The 19,603-nt window shown below is 52.9% G+C and overlaps 1 long non-coding RNA gene across 1 annotated transcript; it reads left to right on the plus strand.

The window, feature by feature from the left end:
* Positions 1-708: 708 nt before the first annotated feature.
* Positions 709-9,673, plus strand: LOC126022423 (uncharacterized). The gene is made up of 3 exons (XR_007500266.1): positions 709-772; positions 6,495-6,626; positions 9,568-9,673. It is a non-coding gene; the product is annotated as an uncharacterized LOC126022423 (long non-coding RNA).
* Positions 9,674-19,603: the final 9,930 nt, after the last annotated feature.

Raw genomic sequence — 19,603 nt, forward strand, 5'->3', positions numbered from 1 at the left:
GGTCTGTCTGAGTCTATATCTTTCTCTGGGTCTCTGTCTCTGGGTCTGTCTGTCTCTAGGTCTGTCTGTCTGAGTCTGTATCTTTCTCTGTGTCTCTGGGTCTGTCTGTCTCTGGGTCTGTCTGTCTGAGTCTGTATCTTTCTCTGTCTCTGTCCCTGTGTCTCTGTCTCTGGGTCTGTCTGTCCCTGGTCTGTCTGTCTGAGTTTGTATCTTTCTCTGTGTCTCTGTCTCTGGGTCTGTCTGTCTGTCTGTCTGTCTGTCTGTCTGTCTGTCTGACTCTGGGGCCCAGACACCCCAGTGTCACGCCTGCTTTTCTCTGCGCCTCCTAAAACTAGGGGCCCCATGCCCAGGTCGACTCGGGTTCCACTCCCAGAGGGCCCCCCAGACCTGCCAAGGGGTAGATTCCTGAGCACAGAGCCCGGAGACACCCCTGAGCCCCGCCGGCGTGACCCCAGAACAAGCGAGAGGACAGAACCTCTGACCGCGTCCCAGGCTGTCCCTCCCCCGGACGGGCGCCCCGCCCCGGCCCATCGCGCGTCCCCGCGCCCGGTGGCACAATCGCGGGGTCCCGCGCCCTCCGGCCCGCCATGCGCGCCCCGCCCGCCCCGGCGCGGCCCCCGCCGCCCGCCAACGCCACCCGCGAGCCCGCCTCCACCCTGGCCGGCCCGGCGCGCTCCCTGCCCGCCTCCCGCCTGGCGGCCGTCGCCGTCGCCGTCGCGGGGGGCGCCGTGTGCGCCCTGCTGCTCGCCTGCCTGCTGCTGCGCGTCCTCAGGTGCGCCCGGGCGGGCGCGGGGCCCGGGAGGGGCTCGGGCTGGGGGGCTGGGGCGAAGTCCGGCTCCAGGCCCCAGGGGGTGTCGCCCCGGCAGAGGAACCAGAGAGGCAGGTGGACGGCTGTCTGCCTGTCCGTCTGTCCGTCCGTCCATCCGTCTGTCTGTCTGTCTGTCTGCCTGCCTGCCTGTCTGTCTGTCTGTCTGTCTCTGGGTCTGGATCTTTCTCTGAGTCTCTGTCTCTGGGTCTGTCTGTCTCTGGGTCTGGATCTTTCTCCGAGTCTCTGTCTCTGGGTCTGTCTGTCTTTGGGTCTGTCTGAGTCTATCTTTCTGTATGTCTCTGTCTCTGCCAGGGTCTCTGGTCTGTCTGTCCCTGGATCTGCCTGTCTCTGCGTCTGGATCTTTCTCTCTGTCTCTGTCTCTGGGTTTCTGGTCTGTCTGTCTCTGGGTCCATCTATCTCTGGGTCTGTCTGAGACTGTATCCTTTTCTGTGTCTCTATCTCTGGGTGTCTGTCTCTGGGTTTGTCTCTGGGTTTGTCTGTCTGAAACCGTATCTTTCTCTGTAGCTCTTTCTCTGTGCCTGTCTGTCTGTCTGTCTTCGTCTGCCTCTGTCTCTTACCCTGAGATCCGGGCTCCAGGCCCTAGTGGGTGTTGCCCCATGCAGAGGAACAAGAGAGACAGGTGGACTTCCTTGGCATCCCCTTTTGTCTCTGTCTGTCTCTGGGTCTGACTGTCTGTCTGAGTCTGTATCTTTCTCTGGAGCTCTCACTCTTTGTCTTTGTCTCTGGGTCTCTGTCTCTGGGTCTGTCTGTCTCTGTCTGAGTTTGTATCTTTCTCTGTATCTCTTTCTCTGTGTCTATCTCTGTGTCTGTCTGTCTGTCTGTCTGAGTCTATCTTTCTCTGTATCTCTGTGTCTCTGCTTCTGTCTCTCTCTGTCTCTGTCTCGCTCTCTTTCTTTTTTTTTTTTTTTTTTTTGTGGTTTTTGGGTCACACCCGGCAGTGCTCAGGGGTTATTCCTGGCTCCAGGCTCAGAAATTGCTCCTGGCAGGCACGGGGGACCATATGGGGCGCCGGGATTCGAACCGATGACCTCCTGCATGAAAGGCAAATGCCTTACCTCCATGCTATCTCTCCGGCCCCTCGCTCTCTTTCTGTACCTTTTTAATCTCTCAATGTCGCTAGGGATCACTCCTGGCTCTGCACTCAGGGATCATCCCTGGCAGGCTCACGGGTCCCTAGAGGATGCTGGGGATCAGACCCCTGTTGCCCTGTGCAAGGCAAACACCCTCCCTCTGTGTTATTGCTCTGGCCCAAGACTTGGGGTTTATGTTTTTTTTTGTTTGTTTGTTTGTTTTTGGGTCACACCCGGCGTTGCTCAGGGGTTACTCCTGGCTGTCTGCTCAGAAATAGCTCCTGGCAGGCACGGGGGACCATATGGGACACCGGGATTCGAACCAACCACCTTTGGTCCTGGATCAGCTGCTTGCAAGGCAAACGCCGCTGTGCTATCTCTCCGGGCCCGGGGTTTATGTTTGATGGTTGGTTTTGGGGGCCACACCTGGCAGTGCTCAGGGGAGCCCCTAGTGCACCTCAGGGGACTGTACAGAGTTCTGGGGATGGAACCCTGGGGATGCAGGGCAAACGGCCTCCCCACTGTGCTATCTTGGACCAGTTTGTAGGAGCCAGTTGAGGTCTGCCTCATGTGGTCAGAACTGGGCTCCAGAGTCCCTGGACACCTTTTGGGGTGACTTTCCATTAGCGGGGGTTCCCTTCCTCTCTGCTGGTTGGGGACCTGGGGGTCCACATGAGGCTTTTGTGGGATTCAAGTCAGGCAGCAGCGACAGCTCCTAAAATAGTCAAGAGGTGGCCAGAGAGACAGCATGGAGATAGGGCATTTGTCTTGCATGCAGAAAGACGGTGGTTCGAATCCCGGCATCCCATAGGGTCCCCCAAGCCTGCCAGGAGTGATTTCTGAGTGTAGAGCCAGGAGTAACCCCTGAGCACTACTGGGGTATGACCCCCCCCAAAATAGTCAAGAGACTAGTCCCCCTGGCTGCTTCATGCCAGGGAATCCTGTTTTAGGGGGCCAGAGACACAGATGTCAGTGTGTGTGTGTGTCAATGACTGCACCCTCTGGGTTTGCTCAGCTACAGGGTGCCAGGGGTCCTCCCAGGCCACCCTGAACCTTCCCAGACATGCCTGGACCCTCCCAGCCCCTCCCAGGCCAAGGTGAGCTGAGAGTTTGTCCTGCAGAGACCAGAAGGGATCTAAGCACACCCCCCTCCCCACTGGTGTCTGTCTTCTCTACACCCAAGGGGAAAACAGAGATGGGGAACTGGGGTTCTGCCACCTCAAGCTCCCACTAACCACCAGGCTTTCCCCCCAATGCTCCTCTGCCTAGTCACTTCTCCTGCACCCCCTGCTGGGTGTGGGGACCCTGGGGACCTCACATTTTGGTCACTGAGTGGCACCTTGAGTCCCCTCTGTCCCCTGTCTGCTCTCCAGTCAGCCGGGCTTCAGACACCTATGATGGGGACACACCTTTCCAGGTTCTGAACCCCATATCCTCAGCAAAGGGCTGTCTTTGGTGCCTTCTCTCCTTCCCTGTGCCCTTGCTGTCAGGCCTGGCACGCAGCTGTGGGCAGGACATCCACTGTTCCCTGGGCAGGGAGGTCTGAGGCATTGGGCTAGGGGTGGACAGCTGCTTACTGGAGGAGGCAGCAGATAGTTGTTCCTTGTCTGCTCCTTAGGACCCTGGCAGATGTGGGGGGTGCAGCAGCCTTGGGGGGGGATTGGAGGAGGGTCCTCAGCTGTGGATTGGGCTGACCCCCTCTTCCAGGAGGGTGTTGGGCATCTGTTTGAGGGTGAGTCACTGCCATCTCATTTCTGAGCACCAGGAAAGACTTCTTCCTCCTCCTCCTCCTCCTCCTCCTCCTCTTCTCTCCCAATCTTCATCCCAATCTTGTGATGCTCAGGGCTTCCTCCTGGCTCTGCACACAGTGCTCAGGGGATCCTATGGGATGCCGGGAGAATTGAATCCAGGTCGGGTGTATGCAAGACCAGCGCCCTTCCCACCAGCTATTGCTGATTTTCCTCCTGATTTTCCTAAGACCCTCTCACAGGTCCTGCGCACTCCCATGTCTTTGCTCCCTTTCCACAACTCTCCTGAGTGCCCTGAGAGGTCCCTGCCCAGCCCAAGTGCTGTTGATGATTCAGTGCAGCCCACCCCAGAGACAGGCTCTGGACTGCAGACCACTGGAAAGGGGTGCCGGGGGGGGGGGCGCAGTGTGTAAGGCAGAACAGCCCACAGGAGGACCCATTCCTCTGTAGTGGTGTGTGTGTGTGTGTGTGTGTGTGTGTGTGTGTGTGTGTGTGTGTGTGTGTGTGTGAGGTGGGACAGTGAGGGCTGGACTGAGGAAAAGGAAAAGTAACAAAGGACAATATTGTAGCACTGCCTGACTGTCTCTGAGCTCTTCTACTATTCGATCACTTTTTTTGGGTGGGTGGGGGATTACACCTGATGGTGCTCAGGAGTTACTCCTGGCTCTGCACTTAGAAATCGCTCCTGGCATGGGGGACCTTATGGGATGCTGGGATTCGAACCACTGTCAGTCCTGAATCAGTTGTGTGCAAGGCAAATGCCTACCTCTGTGCTATCTCTCGATGGCTTTGAAACTTGGGTTTTCAGGGGGCCATAGCGATAGCACAGCAGGGAGGGCATTTGCCTTGCACGTAGCCGGTCTGGGTTTGCTCCAAAGCATCCCATAGGGTCCCCGAACCTACCAGGAGTAATTCCTGAGTGTGGAGCCACACTCAGGTACAGTTGGGTATGGCCCCAAAGCCAGAAAGAACCCAAAAAACAAAACCAAAACAAAACAAAGAACCTTTGTCTCAGCTGGGGATCACCTGCCCCCAGGTTTTTGTTGTTTTTAGGCCACACGCAGCGGCCCTCAGGAGTTACTCCTGGCTCTGAGCTTAGAAGTTACTCCTGGGGGCTGGAGCAGTGGTGCAAGTTGTAGGGCATTTGCCTTACACACAGCTAGCCTAGGACGGATCACAGTTCAATCAATACTCTAGCATCCCATATGGTCCTCCAAGCCAGCAATTTCTGAGTGCATAGCCAGGATAACCCTTGAGTTACCCCCACCACCCCCCACAGGAAGTTACTTCTGGCAGGCTGGGGGGCAGGGAGGAGGGACCATAAGGGATGCCCGGGATCAAAGTCTGGTTGGCTACATGCAATGCAAACACCCTATCTGCTGTGCTATCATTCTGTTCCCCACCCCCATCTTGTGCTGGTGTGTGTGTGTGTGTGTGTGTGTGTGTGTGTGTGTGTGTGTGTGTGTGTGTGTGTGTGTAGTTGGGGAGTGTCTCTTGCTTTTCTTTCTGTCAGGTGCTCACCCTTGAGGCCTGCTGGACCCTCTGAGATTTGCAGGGGAAGATCATACTTAGGGAGAGAGAGATGGGGACATCGTCCAGCAGAAGCCACACTTAGCTCTTGGGGTGCTCAGAAAAATCAGAAAATGCCACTGCTTTCTCACCTGCCCTGTTCTTTTACCTGCTGTGGAGCCTCCAGGCTGGCCAGGTGACATCTGTTCAAGATCCGTGTTGGCTGCATGCCTACTTCCTGTAAAGTCACACTGTTTGCTCCAAGGGGCGCCTCCCAGACTCGGGGAGAGAGAGCCATTCTGCCACCTGGCACTGCCCAGCTCTCATGCCTGGCCCAGTAGCAGCAAGGTTTCCCCTTGTTGAGATGGTGGGATCAGAGAACCAAGACTTGCTCTGCCAGTGTCTGAAAGTCCCCCCAAATTTCCTCCCTTCTCCCCGACTCAGTGGGTGACAGGGATGTCACTTCTCCAGGAAATGCTGAAGAAAGAAGCTGCATTTTGCTCAGGGCTTCATTCACTCTTGGGTTTTGGGGTGAAGGCGGAGCCTTGGTTCAAAAGCAAACCCTCCTTTGAGGTTTGGGGAGAGCTCCTTAAATGCTGGTAATGGAGGCAGGGACTCTGGAAGTTCCAACAGAGAAACACGTATTTATTTATTTATTTATTTATTTATTTATTTATTTATTTATTTATTTATTTATTTATTTAATTCATTGTTGGGCCACACCCAGAGGTGCTCAGGGGTTACTCCTGGCTCTGCACTCAGAAATCGCTCCTGGGCGGTAAGGTGTTTGCCTTGCATGCAGAAGGTCGGTGGTTCAAATCCCGGCATCCATATGGTCCCTCGAGCCTGCCAGGGGTGATTTCTTTTTTCTTTTTTTTTTTTTAGTTTTTGGGCCACACCCAGCGTTGCTCAGGGGTTACTCCTGGCTGGCTGCTCAGAAATAGCTCCTGGCAGGCATGGGGGACCATATGGGACACCAGGATTCAAACCAACCACCTTTGGTCCTGGATTGGCTGCTTGCAAGGCAAACACCGCTGTGCTATCTCTCCGGGCCCCAGGGGCGATTTCTGAGCATTGAGCCAGGAGTAGCCTCTGAATGCTGCTGGTGTGATCCAAAAACCAAAAAAAAAAAAAAAAAAGACATCGCTCCTGGCAGGCTCGAGGGACCATATGGGATGCCAGGAATCAAACCCAGTTCACCTGGGGTCGGTAGCTTGCAAGGCAAATGACCAGCCGCTGTGTTATCACTGTGGCCCCCAACAAGTTTTTTTTGGTTTGTTTTTTTGGTGGGTCCCTCTGGCAAGCAGGGCCCTCATATCAGACTATCCATCCCCCCAGGTCAGGCTGGCGGTGGAGAAAGCCCCGGAAATATGACATCATCACCACCCCGGCAGAGCGAGTGGAGATGGCGCCACTGAAGGAGGAGGAAGAGGAGGATGAGGAGGCCACAGTGTTTGACATCAAATATAGGTGGGCCTGGGTGGCTTTTTTCTAACGGTGATTTTTGGTCCATACCTGAAGGTGTTCAGGGAGCATTTTTGGCAGTGCTGGGGGGAACTATATGGGATGCCAGGGATCGAACCCGGGTTAGTTAGCTGCATGTAAAGCAAGCGCCCTCCCCACTGTGCTTTTCCCTCTTTGGTTGTATTTGTCCTTGGGGGTGTCTGGCAAGAACCATTCCCCCCACTCCAAGGGGCACCCAGAAAGAGTTGGGGGGAACAGACCCCTCCAAGCCCCACCTGCTGTGCTGCCTCCTTTAGCTGCGGAATTTTGGTATCTGTATGTCTTTGAGATCCTCTGCAACAGTGGTCCTCAAACTTTTTAAACAGGGGGTCAGTTCACTGTCTCTCAGTCCATTAGAGGGCCAGACTATAGTGAAATCAAAAACTGTGAACAAATTCCTATGCACACTGTATATCTCTTATTTTGAAGTGAAGAAACAAAGAGGGAACAAATACAAATGTGGCCCGTGGCCATAGTTTGAGGACTACTGCAGGGTTGGGGATGGTGAAGAATGTGGGGTTCTTCAGGTAAAGGTTGGGGTGAGCACAATTCAGGGGTGAGGGTTCAGGGACACCCAGAGAGGAGGTTGCATTTCCAAGCAGCTGAAGGGAACGAATGAATTCTCTCCTTTACTTCAACCTTTGTTCTGCCTCTAGCATAAGATTGGCTGCCACCCAGGGGTACCTGTCAGCCAACTCAGACCTGAGTCTGAGTAGAGTTTTTGTTTGTTTGTTTGTTTTTGTTTTTGGGTCACACTCGGCAGCTCTGGGGTTCCTCCTGGCTCTACGCTCAGAAATCTCTCCTGGCAGGCTCGGGGGACCCTATGGAATGCCGGGATTTGAACCACCGACCTGCTGCATGCAAAGCAAACACCTTACCTCCATGCTATCTCTCTGGCCCCCGGACCTGAGTCTTTTTTCTTTTCTTTTCTTTTCTTTTTTTTTTTTGTTTTTTTGTTTTTGTTTTTGGGCCACACCCGGCGATGCTCAGGGGTTACTTCTGGCTGTCTGCTCAGAAATAGCTCCTGGCAGGCACAGGGGACCAAATGGGACACCGGGATTCGAACCAACCACCTTTGGTCCTGGATCGGCTGCTTGCAAGGCAAACGCCGCTGTGCTATCTCTCCGGGCCCTGAGTCTTTTTTTCTAAAATAAATAAATAAATTGGAGGGGGCCAGAGAGATAGCATGGAGGTAGGGTGTTTGCCTTGCATGCAGAAGGATGGTGGTTCAAATCTCGGCATCCCATATAGTCCCCTAAGCCTGCCAGGAGCGATTTCTGAGCGTAGAGCTAGGAGTAACCCCTGAGTGCTGCCGGGTGTGACCCCTAAAAAATTTGGGGTGCCAGAGTGATAGCACAGTGGGAAGGGCTGCAGTCAACCAACGTTCAATCCCTAACATCCCATAAGGCCCCTGGAACTTGCCAGGTGTAATTTTTGAGCACCACTGGGTGTGACCCCAAAACAAAACAAGCAACCAAAAATTGGGAGGCTACATCTGAAGATATTCAGGGCTCACCCCTGGTGGGGATTAGATCATCATCTTGGGTGCTCTGGATCGAACCCATGCTCATTGTGTGCTAGACAAATTCCCTCCCTGTTGGACTTTTGCTCAGGCCTTCTAAGTCTTTTTTGTTTATTTGTTTGTTTTTGTTTTTTAGTTTTGGGCCACACCAGGTGACGCTCAGGGATTACTCCTGCTGTGCGCTCAGAAATCGCTCCCTCCTGGTTTGTGGGACCATATGGGACGCTGGGGATGGAACCAAAGTTTATCCTGGGTCAGCGGCCCGCAAGGCAAACGCCCTTCTGCTGGGCTATCGCTCCAGCCCCACCTTCTAAGTCTTAATCTCCCGGATACACCTTCCTTTCCCCCACACCTTGAACAGTGCTTGGCACAGTCCTAGGGCTCCCTGTTACCCTGTCAAGTTGACATAAGAGCCTAGTCACTTTGGCTCAGCCCTTCCCACCTGCTGGAGTCCCTCAACCGGTTCTTCACCAGGGTGGCAGCGGTGTGAAGTGTCCGCAGTCTCTGCAGGAACACACATGCAAGGGTTGGGGCCCTGCCACCAAGTCCCGGCCCCTCTCAAAGACCCCCAACTTATCAGTGTCCACTTAGGGCTGGGGACCTCTTAAGAGCGACACTTGGTTTTGAATCAACATTTAGATCTGAAGGCAAATGTGATGGTGGGAATGACTGTACATTTTCGTGCTAGGAAGGGAGCGGGCCTGAGATGGAGTCGTACCCGCTGGGGCTGGTGGAAACTCCCAGAGAATGAGTGTTTGGTCCCTTGGTTGGTTGATTTTTTAAAATTTTTTGGGCCACATCCAGTGGCGCTCAGGGATTACTCCTGGCTCTGTGTTCAGAAATCGTTTCTGGCAGGCTCCGAGGGCCATATGGGATGCTGGGAATCGAACCCAGGTCTGTCCTGGGTCAGCCACATGCAAGACAAATGTTCTACCTCTGTGCTACCGCTCTGGCCAGTTTTTTGTTTTTTGAGCCAGATCCAGTGGTGCTGACTGCTGACTTCTGCCTCTGCACTCAGGAATCACTACTGGAGGTGCTCAGGGGACACTGGGGGGGGGGGGTGAACCTGGGTCAGTGCCTTCGCCTTCTGGCTGGGCAATGGCCCCGACCCTTCTTGTTCTGTCTCACTGGGTGTCGCCTGCCTCTGTTTGCACAGCTGCGGTGTTGGCAGCCTTGATATTGCCTGGTGGCCTTTCTCCTGGATGCTTGTCATAAGCAGGTCCAGCTCTGTCTCCCAGTCTCTTCAGTGGACCAAAGGGCAGTGGGTCTGGGAGCATCTAACTCCCAGGAAGACCCACCTTGTCCACCCACCCTAAGGTACCTGAGCCCTCTGAAACCTGAGGGCCGGACACTCTGCCCCCACATTGACTCTCTCCTCTCTCCTAGGTAAATGCTGTTTCCACCAGCCACCTGGGGGACCAGGGATCCCCTGTCGCCTGGAAGCATCTAGAAGCTGCCTAGTCCTAAGTGTCGGGACCAATTGAAAAAAAAATTCTGTTTTTTTTTTTTTTTTTTTTTTTTTTTTTGTGGTTTTTGGGTCACACCCGGCAGTGCTCAGGGGTTATTCCTGGCTTCGTGCTCAGAAATTGCTCCTGGCAGGCACAGGGGACCATATGGGACGCCGGGATTCGAACCGATGACCTTCTGCATGAGAGGCAAACGCCTTACCTCCATGCTATCTCTCCGGCCCCAAAATTCTGTTTTTTTAAGGGGGTGCATTCTCAGTTGTTCTCAGGCATCGCCCTGGCAGGGCACAAGGTATCCTATGAGGGTGCCGGGGATCGAACCCCACTCAGCCCTGTGCAAGGCAAGTACCCTTCAGCAGCACTCAGGGGCTACTCCTGGCTCTATGCTCAGAAATTGCTCCTGGAAGGCTTGGGGGACCATATGGGACACCGGGATTTGAACCACCATCCTTCTGCATGCAAGGCAAATGCCCTACCTCCATGTTATCTCTCTGGCCCCAACTTTTTTTCTTTAAGTTAACTGGAACTCTGGCGTGATGGTGGGCCCCACACGCTTCTCAGAATGTCCCCCAAGAGACTCATGGCTGGACGCCCCCCTCCCCTGCCCCTATTGTATTCTCTTGTCTCCCACAAAAGTAAAAGGCATCTGGTGTCACCGGGAATACTCTGGAACCCGGGTTTCTGTTCTGCTCTCTCAGATCTTCGCCGCTCTAGAGCCCTTTTGAGGGGGGTCTTTTAGGGCTTCTGGGGTTCTTACCTGTGACCGGGGATTGTGGGGATCACTAGGGTGCTCATAGGAGCTGTGCCAGGCACTGCAGGGGTGGGGCGGGCTGGGGAAATGAAGCATAGCAGGAAACCAAGGGCCTGGACCAGCAGCTCTGTGCGTCCTGGAAAAGTGCGTGTACATGTGTGTGCCTGTTTCCCCGAGATTGTGTGCCCAGACAGGGCTGGGCCAGAAGGCAGTGCTGGAAATTGGGGAGGAAATTGGGGGTTCCATTAGTGGTGCAGTTTCCCAGAGGGCTTCAGCCATGGGGGCTCATGAATAGTTTCCGAGTATCTGGCCAGTTAGGGGACATTGCTGGCCGCTAACCCCACTCACATCTCCTTTTCTGCAAGACTGGGGTGCCCCACCATGTCTCCAAACACAACCTATCACCTACAGCCTTCTCGACCTTTACACCCCATCGGTGATACTTGGACGACACTTGTCATTTGTGGGGGTTGATCATGGGGTGCCCATCCTGTAGTGGTGCCAGGAATGGACCCCATGGAGGACCTTCACCTACCATTTTTACCCCGGAGTACCGGAGAGCTGCATTCCCCTCTTTCTGGGGTCCTTGAAGTGAATCTGATCTTCAATCCTTGAAGGATTTGGTATGAGGATGCGAGGGGGGGACCAAGGTAGGACCCAGGCCCCTGCCTTTCCAAGGACTCATAGGAGACACACGGCTGAGGACTGGCTTTATTCTGCATCCAGAGTTTGGGGCAAAGATCTGGAACCTTCAGAAATAGAGCAAAAGCTTGTCTGGAGCCTTCAGAGATGGGGTGAGGGGCTGTCTGGAGCCTTCCACTTCAATGCCTTGCATCTGGGGGTCTGGAGATGACTTTTAGGGGGAATGTGGGTTCTCTAGGTTGCTTCTATGGAAAACAATGAGTTCTGAGGAGATACGAGTGTGTGACTGGGATACAGGAGAGTCCTGGCATTGGGGCACCCGAGCTCTGGCTTGCCTTGTCCCCCAAGTACAGCCGAAGGAAAGATTGGGGTGCAGGGTCAGGCACTTCCAACTCAGTCTCACTTTTCTCATCTCATCTAACACAAATTTTATCACTGTCAAATATAGGGGGGTAAGCTTATATCTGGGGGTACATTGGAATCTGGCGCTGAGCCTATGGGGAATCCCTCGAGTCAGGGTCCTGCTGGGGTGGGGGGGTTGGTTGCTCAGGTTGGCTTCCTTTCTCAGGAGCCCATTCTGAGACCTTCTGCCTTTGACCCTGCACCCCTACTTTCTGCCTCTTGCGCCCGCCCCTCTGCCATCCAGTTCCCCGTACGGACACCCACCTGGTGGGCCTCTCTCTCTCTTATATACTTGGGGGACTCAATCCAGGGACAAGAGTTTCTGACTGTGTCCTGGGGGGTACCCATAGAAAAAGAGCACATTTCCATACTGCCCCCCTCATGTAGGTCCATCATAAATAGCATGAACTTTCATGCTTGCAGCTGGCTAATCCCCCAACAGTCAGCCCTCACCTGGCTTGCTCTGGCCTCCATTGTACTCACTCCTATCACATGGGGTGAGGGGTTAGAGGCCCCCACTGAGCATTCATCGTGCCTCTGTGTCCAACCTGGTTCACTGCTCAAGAACAAAGTGAAAAAAAAAGGGCCCCTCGCCCCTCTCCTCCAACCACCTCTGTAGGCTGATGGGGTGGGATGGGGCTTCAGGCCCCCGCAAGCCCACTATCAAAGTATGTTCAATATTCAAGCCCTCGGGGCTTTGGGGGTTTGATAGATGGGAAGAGGGAAGTAATGGTGGACAAATGGGGGGGTCATAGTTGGCATCCAGAACAGGTGAGTAATGATTCTTTGGATGATCCAAATGGGGATCCTGTAGATCTATAGATCAAGGCTGTGATCCCTTGGTGGTAGAGGGTCCTAATCCCATTATGGATCCAATCCCTGTTCATTTCATGGATTCTAAATGACCATTATATGTCTTCTTCTATGAAAGATATTTTGTTTTTCACAACACTGGGAGTAATGCCTTGTTAGAGTCTCTGCTTACAATTTATGTTATGGAGGAACAACAAAATTCTTATTAACTTAATGAAAAGTATTACCCTCTCAGCCCATCTTGGGCCTACTCTCCCCCTTTACCTGCCCCAGTAAAGGAGACCAGACCCAGACTAATTGCCAATGCTACGACTTGCCGTCTCAGTCCATTCGGTGTCTGGAACAAAGAGACCTCCTCTGGGAGAAGTTAGTCAAAAAAAAAAAGGTTCCCCTAAATGGGAGGACACGTTGGGAGGAACCCTCCAGGCAGGCAGGAAAGAAGAGCTGGCTTTGGGGGAGTTCAATCGTGGGGTTTGGAGTCTGTACATATAGTTGCATGTATTCAAATGTGTGTGTGTGTGTGTGTGTGTGTGTGTGTATCTCTCTCTCTCTCTCTCTCTCTCTCTCTCTCTCTCTCTCTCTCTCTCTCTCTCTCTCTCTCACTCCTCTCTCTCTTCAGGTCAGGGAGATGGCCCTGCACCAGGATGGGGGGTAGGGCAGAGTGCCCCCCCACCTAACTCAGGCACCAGTTTTTGGGGTTTTTTTTTGCTGCTATAGATGAGACAGTTCACATGAGACAGGGAGAGAGAGTCGCCCCTAGCGACTATTCCCCAATGCCTCCCTCTGGGGACTCACCTCCCTCTTCTCCAGGTCACTCGGGACTGGGCTGGGAAGGAGTGACTGGACACAGGAACAGCAGTGGCGTCCTAGAGGAGCTGAAGGACCAGAAATATAAATATTTTTTAGCTATGGTTGGATTGATACAATTAGTTAATCCACAGTTTGTAAAGAAGATATGATAAGAGGTATGGGAAGTAGCAATCCCTATGTCTGATGACAGCCATGAAGACAGCCTTGGGCAGGTTAAGACATGCCTCAATATTTATAATTTGAGCTTGGGGCTTTCCTCCAGATTTTAATAATACTGGGCTGGTGGCTGCTAGCAGAAGAAACTTGGGATCACCAAGATCTTTTCCCCCCACTCAAGGGGACAGGGGAATGGGAATCGATTTTGCATTCTGGGAGCTCTATGAGGAACAACAGCACTTGGGGAAAAAATTGAGGAATTGTGGGGCCGGAGAGATAGCATGGAGGTAAGGCGTTTGCCTCTCATGCAGGAGGTCATCGGTTCGAATCCCGGCGTCCCATATATGGTCCTCCCGTGCCTGCCAGGAGCAATTTCTGAGCCTGGAGCCAGGAATAACCCCTGAGCACTGCCGGGTGTGACCCAAAAACCAAAAAAAAAAAAAAAAAAAAAAAAAAAAAAAAAAAATTGAGGAATTGTGATGGGGGAAATGCTAAGAAAAATGGGACTGACCCAGCTAGGGGCAAACAAGTGGCAGACAAGGTGTGAAGCCAAGAGCTTAAAAGGAAGATAAAGGGGAGTTTTATTTCAATATATGAATATATCAATGTCAGGGGCCGATAAGGAAAAATCATATAGCTTCCTATCAGTGGCCCCTGGTTGAGAAACAGTGGTGCACAGAGAAAAGCCACAGTCAAAACATTTGGGGGGAGGGGTTCACCAAGAACTCCTTTAAAACCTCGTGGCAATTAAAAAGAAAAGAGGGTTAGGAAACTCTCCCAAGTCATATGCGCAGCAGTCGATGGTAGACAACTAGAATGCCCATAGGAGCCAAGCTCGAGAATAATCTGGTGAGCTTGATCTGATAATGAAGTGGAAGACATCTCAAGGGGGAGGGGGTTCCCCTTTGTAGAAAAGCACATAGGAACATCACTGGGCTGTCCTGAAACAGCTGGTCCAGTTAACCATTTTTGGGGGTAGTTTGATGAAGAATCCCCCTAAGACCTTAGAATTATTAGTGAATGCTCTGATATGGTTTTTGTCTGTCTAGGCTACTGGATGTAAAAAGAAAAAAGCGGGGGGAGGGCTTAGGTAGGGGAACCCCAGTAAGACTGATTGATAGATTGACCCCGTTAGTAGAGGCATAAATCTCAGGTGACTAAGTTAAAAGAGCAAGAAACAACATTTTGGTGGCTTTTTTTTTTTTTTTTTTTTTTTTTTAAGTCTAGTTCCCTTCTTTAGCCATGGGCTCTAGGCTAGGCTAGGGTTCCTTAAACAGACAGAGGTCGAGACCCCCCTCTGAGGTGCTATGCCCTTTTTGAGGACTTGCACCTGCATCTTTAGTGAGAGGCACTGCCCTGTCCCCCGACTGCCCATGGCCCGTCCCAACCCCTTCCAGAGATTTCCCTTTGAGTCTGGGGGGGTGGTGGTGGTGGTCTCCCTTCCCCGAGAGCCCCTTTGCCAACCAAGCGTTCAGGGTCTCCGCCTTGCCAACAGATTACAAGTCCAAAGTCTTTAACTTAGCTAGGCTCCCTGGACCTCCAGAGCACGCACCCCACTTTTCTCAAGTGCTGGTGAGCACTGTATGGAGAGTACTGCAGGGTCTTCAAATGCCAGGCGTCTTTGCTCCTGGGGTCCCTGTATCATTTGTCTGCAACTTTGGGGTAACTCATGGGTGCCTGGTGCGTGCCAGTTTTCATGGAGGAGCAGCAAAGGGGGGGCATCCCCTCAGTGACTCTTGGGGGTCCTCAGAGAAACTGTGATTCACACCTGGGGCAGACCCAAAACCGAGACTCCCTGCACTGAATACTGTTTTGGGAACTGGGGTCCAAGACCTAGGTGGAGGAATGGGTAGTCACTGTGTGCTAAAGGGGGTCCGTGGAGGGAGTTTGGGGGGACTTTCATGCCAGGGGATGCTCAGCTTCTATGTCGGAGATGGTCTTGGGCTGCCCGTGATCCTGGGACCCCCTCACCCCCACCCCCCACAGGTAGTCCTGTTTCCTTAGCAGAAGACAGAGTTGGAGGAAAGCCATGAGCTGGTAGTGGGTCCCCACTTTTCTAGCATGCACGGCTGGTTCAGTACGACTTGCATGTTCCTACAAATGAGGAGCAGGGGTGGCACAGACATCTCAGTATCCCTGCCGTCAACTGCCTGTGCCCCCCTTCCCTGCATGCCCAGACCTTGGGGGTGTGTCCCAGGCTCCTGCCTAAAAGTCTGCCAGCCTTCGAGATTGGGGTCCAGGTTTTTGGGAGGGGCCTGGATTAGTTTCTAGCCAATTCTGTGCTTCCTCTTCTATAGTGCCTCCAAAATTCTGGAATGCCCTCAAGGATAGCAGAAAGTTCTTCAGCAGCACAATGTCCCCCTCAATCCCCAAACCCTTTGAGCTTTGCAAAAAATCTGCATTGATTCTGAATACTCAAAGTCTATTACATTAATCTAAGTGTCTGTATTTATTCTGACACCATGCTGTTTTATTGACTCTTGCTTTATATAGTACACATTAAAGTTGGGGAAAGTGATAAAAAAAATCTGCATTGATTTGGGGGTCCCCAGGAAAAGGGAGGTTATCTAGGTCACTTTTTCCAGAATACATGGCCTTGGTCTGAGGCTCCCCATGTGGCCCCAGCCTGGAGGGGTTCGAAAAGAGTGGCAGACAGCACCCTGACTTGGGTCTTGCCTTTGAACCCATCTGCGGTCTGGCCTTGGTGGATACTGGTATTTCAAGCACCTCATACACAGGCTTGGTCCCCCCCAAACTTTCCAGTCCCTCAATTCTCATCCCTAGATGATTACCATAGAGGTCATGCTGCCTTCCCCTTCCCATTGTAGGGCTGATCTGACTGAGAAAACTAGACACCCCTGTCCCCTGTACCTCCTCAGCTGCTAGCTCTCCTGGGAGGCCTTCTGTGGGTGTTTCCCCCTGCACCCCAGACCCCAAACTTCTTCCTGGTTCCACAGGCCTGCTTTCAGTTTGTAAGGAACCGGTCTTGAGCGATCTATTCATCTGTTCTTTTATTTATTTCACTAATAGTCACTGAGCGTATTTCCAGTTAACAAAAACAGATCAAAGAAATGCGCACTTTGAGGGTCCTCGCCCCTCCCCCCCCATGACCCTCCTTCTTGAGAATATCTGCCTTTTCTCATCCCAGTCACCTGCTGTCCCCCCACCCCAGGCCCTGGGGTCATGAGGTCTGAGTGTCCTGTCCTTCCTGTTAGGTAAGGGAAATGGGTAGAGAGTGCCCCCTAGTGCCTACAGCCCCCCCTGCACCCTTTGGCCTCCCTGTCTTCTCTAGCTTGCTGGGGTAAGAGGAGTCAGGCTGAGTCCCTCAGAATCTTAAAAAATGTCCCAGGTTGGGACCGGAGAGGTAGCATGGAGGTAAGACGTTTGCCTTTCATGCAGAAGGTCATCGGTTTGAACCCTGGCATAAGAAGACTAATAAAAACAAAAAATGTCCCAGGCTCCCCTATCTCAGATGCACTCTCCTCTGTAAGTCCCTAGACCTGGGAAAGTATTTTCTAGCTGTCCAGCACCCCCCTTCTCTGAACAAGTTGGAGTTGGGAGGGCCAGCAGCTGGGGCTATCTTTGAGGCATTTTCCACCCCCCCCCCAATATCGTCAGGGACACCCACAGCAGTGCCTCCCATCCCCCCTGGGCAATTTCCACCACTCAGGAGCTGTCTAGGGCCAGGGGGTGCGGAGAGGTCCCCAAATGACTCTGATGGTATGTCCATGAATAGAGGGAGTGGGGCCCCACACTTGGGGTGGTCCTACAGGAATTGGGGTGGGGCTCCAGTCTGGTTCTGTCAAGCGAAACAGCTAGCTGCTCCCAGGTGCCTTCTAGACTCTGGGGTTGTCACCAAGCCCTGGGAATCGGTAGATGGGTGGGGTGCTTTCTCCTCAGCCTGAGGACCCACCCCCCACATTCCCACTGTTTCTGACACTAAGCTGCATGTAAAATCCATCATGGCCTGCCTGCCCTGTCTCACAGGCCTCAAGGGGTAGCATGAGGGTCTCTATTTGTCTCAGCCCCCCCAAGGTTAGAGCTAGAGCCTGCTGCCGCCTTGATGTCCAGAACCCTAGAGGATCCCAGATTTTGAGGGACATTATCCCCTGGTTTTAAAAGAAAACTGAAAGCCCAGAGTGGGAGTTTTTTCCTTCCCCCACCTTTATTATGATTTTGGTTTTGGGGACCATATACATACTATGGTGCTCAGGGCTTTCTCCTGGGTCCCATTCAGAAATCACTCTTGACAGTGCTGGGGGATCCTATAGGGGAGGAGGAAGAAGGGGAGGAGGCACACCCAGGGCTCCATTCCTCCCCTCCAGGCCTTTTCAACAAGGTCACAGTGGATTATGTCATGGGTGTCCCTTTTTAGGGCTAATGGGGAGGAAGTGGAGGCATACCTCATACAGTGTCCATACCCCCAGTTTTCAACTGGAAGTGGAAGGAAAGGGTTTAAGAGAGTTGGGCTGGTTTTGTTCGTTTGCTTCCTGCCTGAGCTGAACCCCTGGCTGGGACTCAGCTTCTCCGCTCCCATACCCCAGGGTCACTTTTGGGTGACATTTTGAGTCCCTTATTCCCAGAGGGACTGTGGTCTCTGGTCAGTTGAGTTCAGTAGGCATTTGTGGAGGGGTATGGGGCAATCCCCTCAAATTTTCTTTCTAACAGCCTCATCCCATTTGGAGTCCCTGGAGGAGGGGGGAGGGAAGACTTTTTGGGTCACATTCAGGCCCTTTTGGACTAATCACAACCAAACTGGTCCAGAAAGACTTCGAAGGCTTGGGGACTTGGAGGTTGTCCTGGTTCCCTTTGCTATCAGATACTGTAAGAGAACAAAGATTTGATGGACGAGAACAAAGAGGCAGGTGGGTTTCCTCAGCCCAGACTCCACCTCTGTGTCCCCCTGGCATCTCCCAACTCTCAACCTTGCCCCTATTAGGGGGAACCAGAGAGCTGCTCTGAAAGGTGTGGGCACTTCCCCAGTCCCCCCAAATACTACTGGATAGGCTGGAAGCCATTTAAGGAGGCTCCTCCCATTACACCTAAATGCTACCAAGTGCTACCTTCTGCCAGTGGGAAGAGTCTGCCCTCAGGGGACACAGGAGCTAAGATCTCCCCTTTTCCTCTTCCTTGCTGTGGGACTTGGAGTAAAACCCCACCTCGGTGGTTTCAATAGCCCAGGGCTGCTCTGTTGCCTCCCAGGGCCTGGGGGTTTGTTTCAACCTGAACCCCTCTTGTCTCCAAACCACACCCCATTATGTCTATTTCCCCATGGCCTTCCCAGGTCCCATACCCCCATCTTCTTTATAGTTTGTCTTTGAAAATGACAACTTCATGCCATCGTGCCATGCTATGTATGTCCTTTGAGCCAACAAGTTGAAAACTGCAGCGAAGGTATAAAGAGGAAAAGGCCCCATTATCCCTGCCCTGCGGCTGGGGTCTGTGGCTGCCCCCCATCTCTGCTTTTTGGGGGGATGGAGGATGAGGTCTTTCCCCTCCAGCTCGGAGCACGCGTCTGCCACCCTGTTCAGCCGGCGGTTCTGAGGTGAAGCGGCGGGTAAACAGCTTGCAGTCGGGCTTGTGGAAATATTAGCTTTATTCGGTGGACAAGACTGAAGTCCAAAGCCTCAGCATCAGTTCCAGCCAAAAGCCCCTCGCCTTCCACAGACCCTTGTTTTTATCCCCCAGAATCAGGTACCACCCCAATGGTGGGAGCAGAATCAGGTACCACCCTAGGGTGGGAGCAGAATGCCAGGTCACACCCTAGGGTAGGGCACAATCACCGATCAGGGTAGGGTCAGTAACATCATAATCCCATTGAAATGTTTACATACACAACAGGCAGGAACTGCTGTTCTTGCAGCAAGAACTGCTGGCCTGTTGAGCCCCTGCCACTGAATGTGCTCCCAGACCAGTGCTCACTATTCTTCTCTCAGTGCAAACAGACTAAGGTGGGGTGCCTGGACCTTCCTGCTTCAGTCTGGTGGTGGCCAGAGGGGTCAGAGAAGGGACCAGAGAAGACAGGTGGGGCAGAATCATGTGGGGGTTATGCCATCCCCATTCTCAAAAGTTGGGGGACAGTAGAGTCAGACCCAGTGGGGTTTCTGAGGAACCTCACTCTAAAGCCTGGCTGAAGCCCCAGGCCTTCCAGAACACAGAAGTGTCCTTACTACAAAGCAGCTGTGAAAGACAGAATTGTCCCTAACAGGCACCAGATATGGGGGGGCGTGGTCAGAAATGTCCCTAATATAGTCACCAGATATTGGGGGATGTAAATGTTGCCAGAAGACTTAGGAATTGGATGACAGAAATGTCCTTATAATAGACACCAGGTATTGGGGGTCAGAAATGTCCCTAAAATAGACACCAGATATTGGGGGTT

The sequence above is a fragment of the Suncus etruscus genome, chromosome 11, assembly GCF_024139225.1.
Source record: "Suncus etruscus isolate mSunEtr1 chromosome 11, mSunEtr1.pri.cur, whole genome shotgun sequence".
Taxonomy (NCBI): domain Eukaryota; kingdom Metazoa; phylum Chordata; class Mammalia; order Eulipotyphla; family Soricidae; genus Suncus; species Suncus etruscus.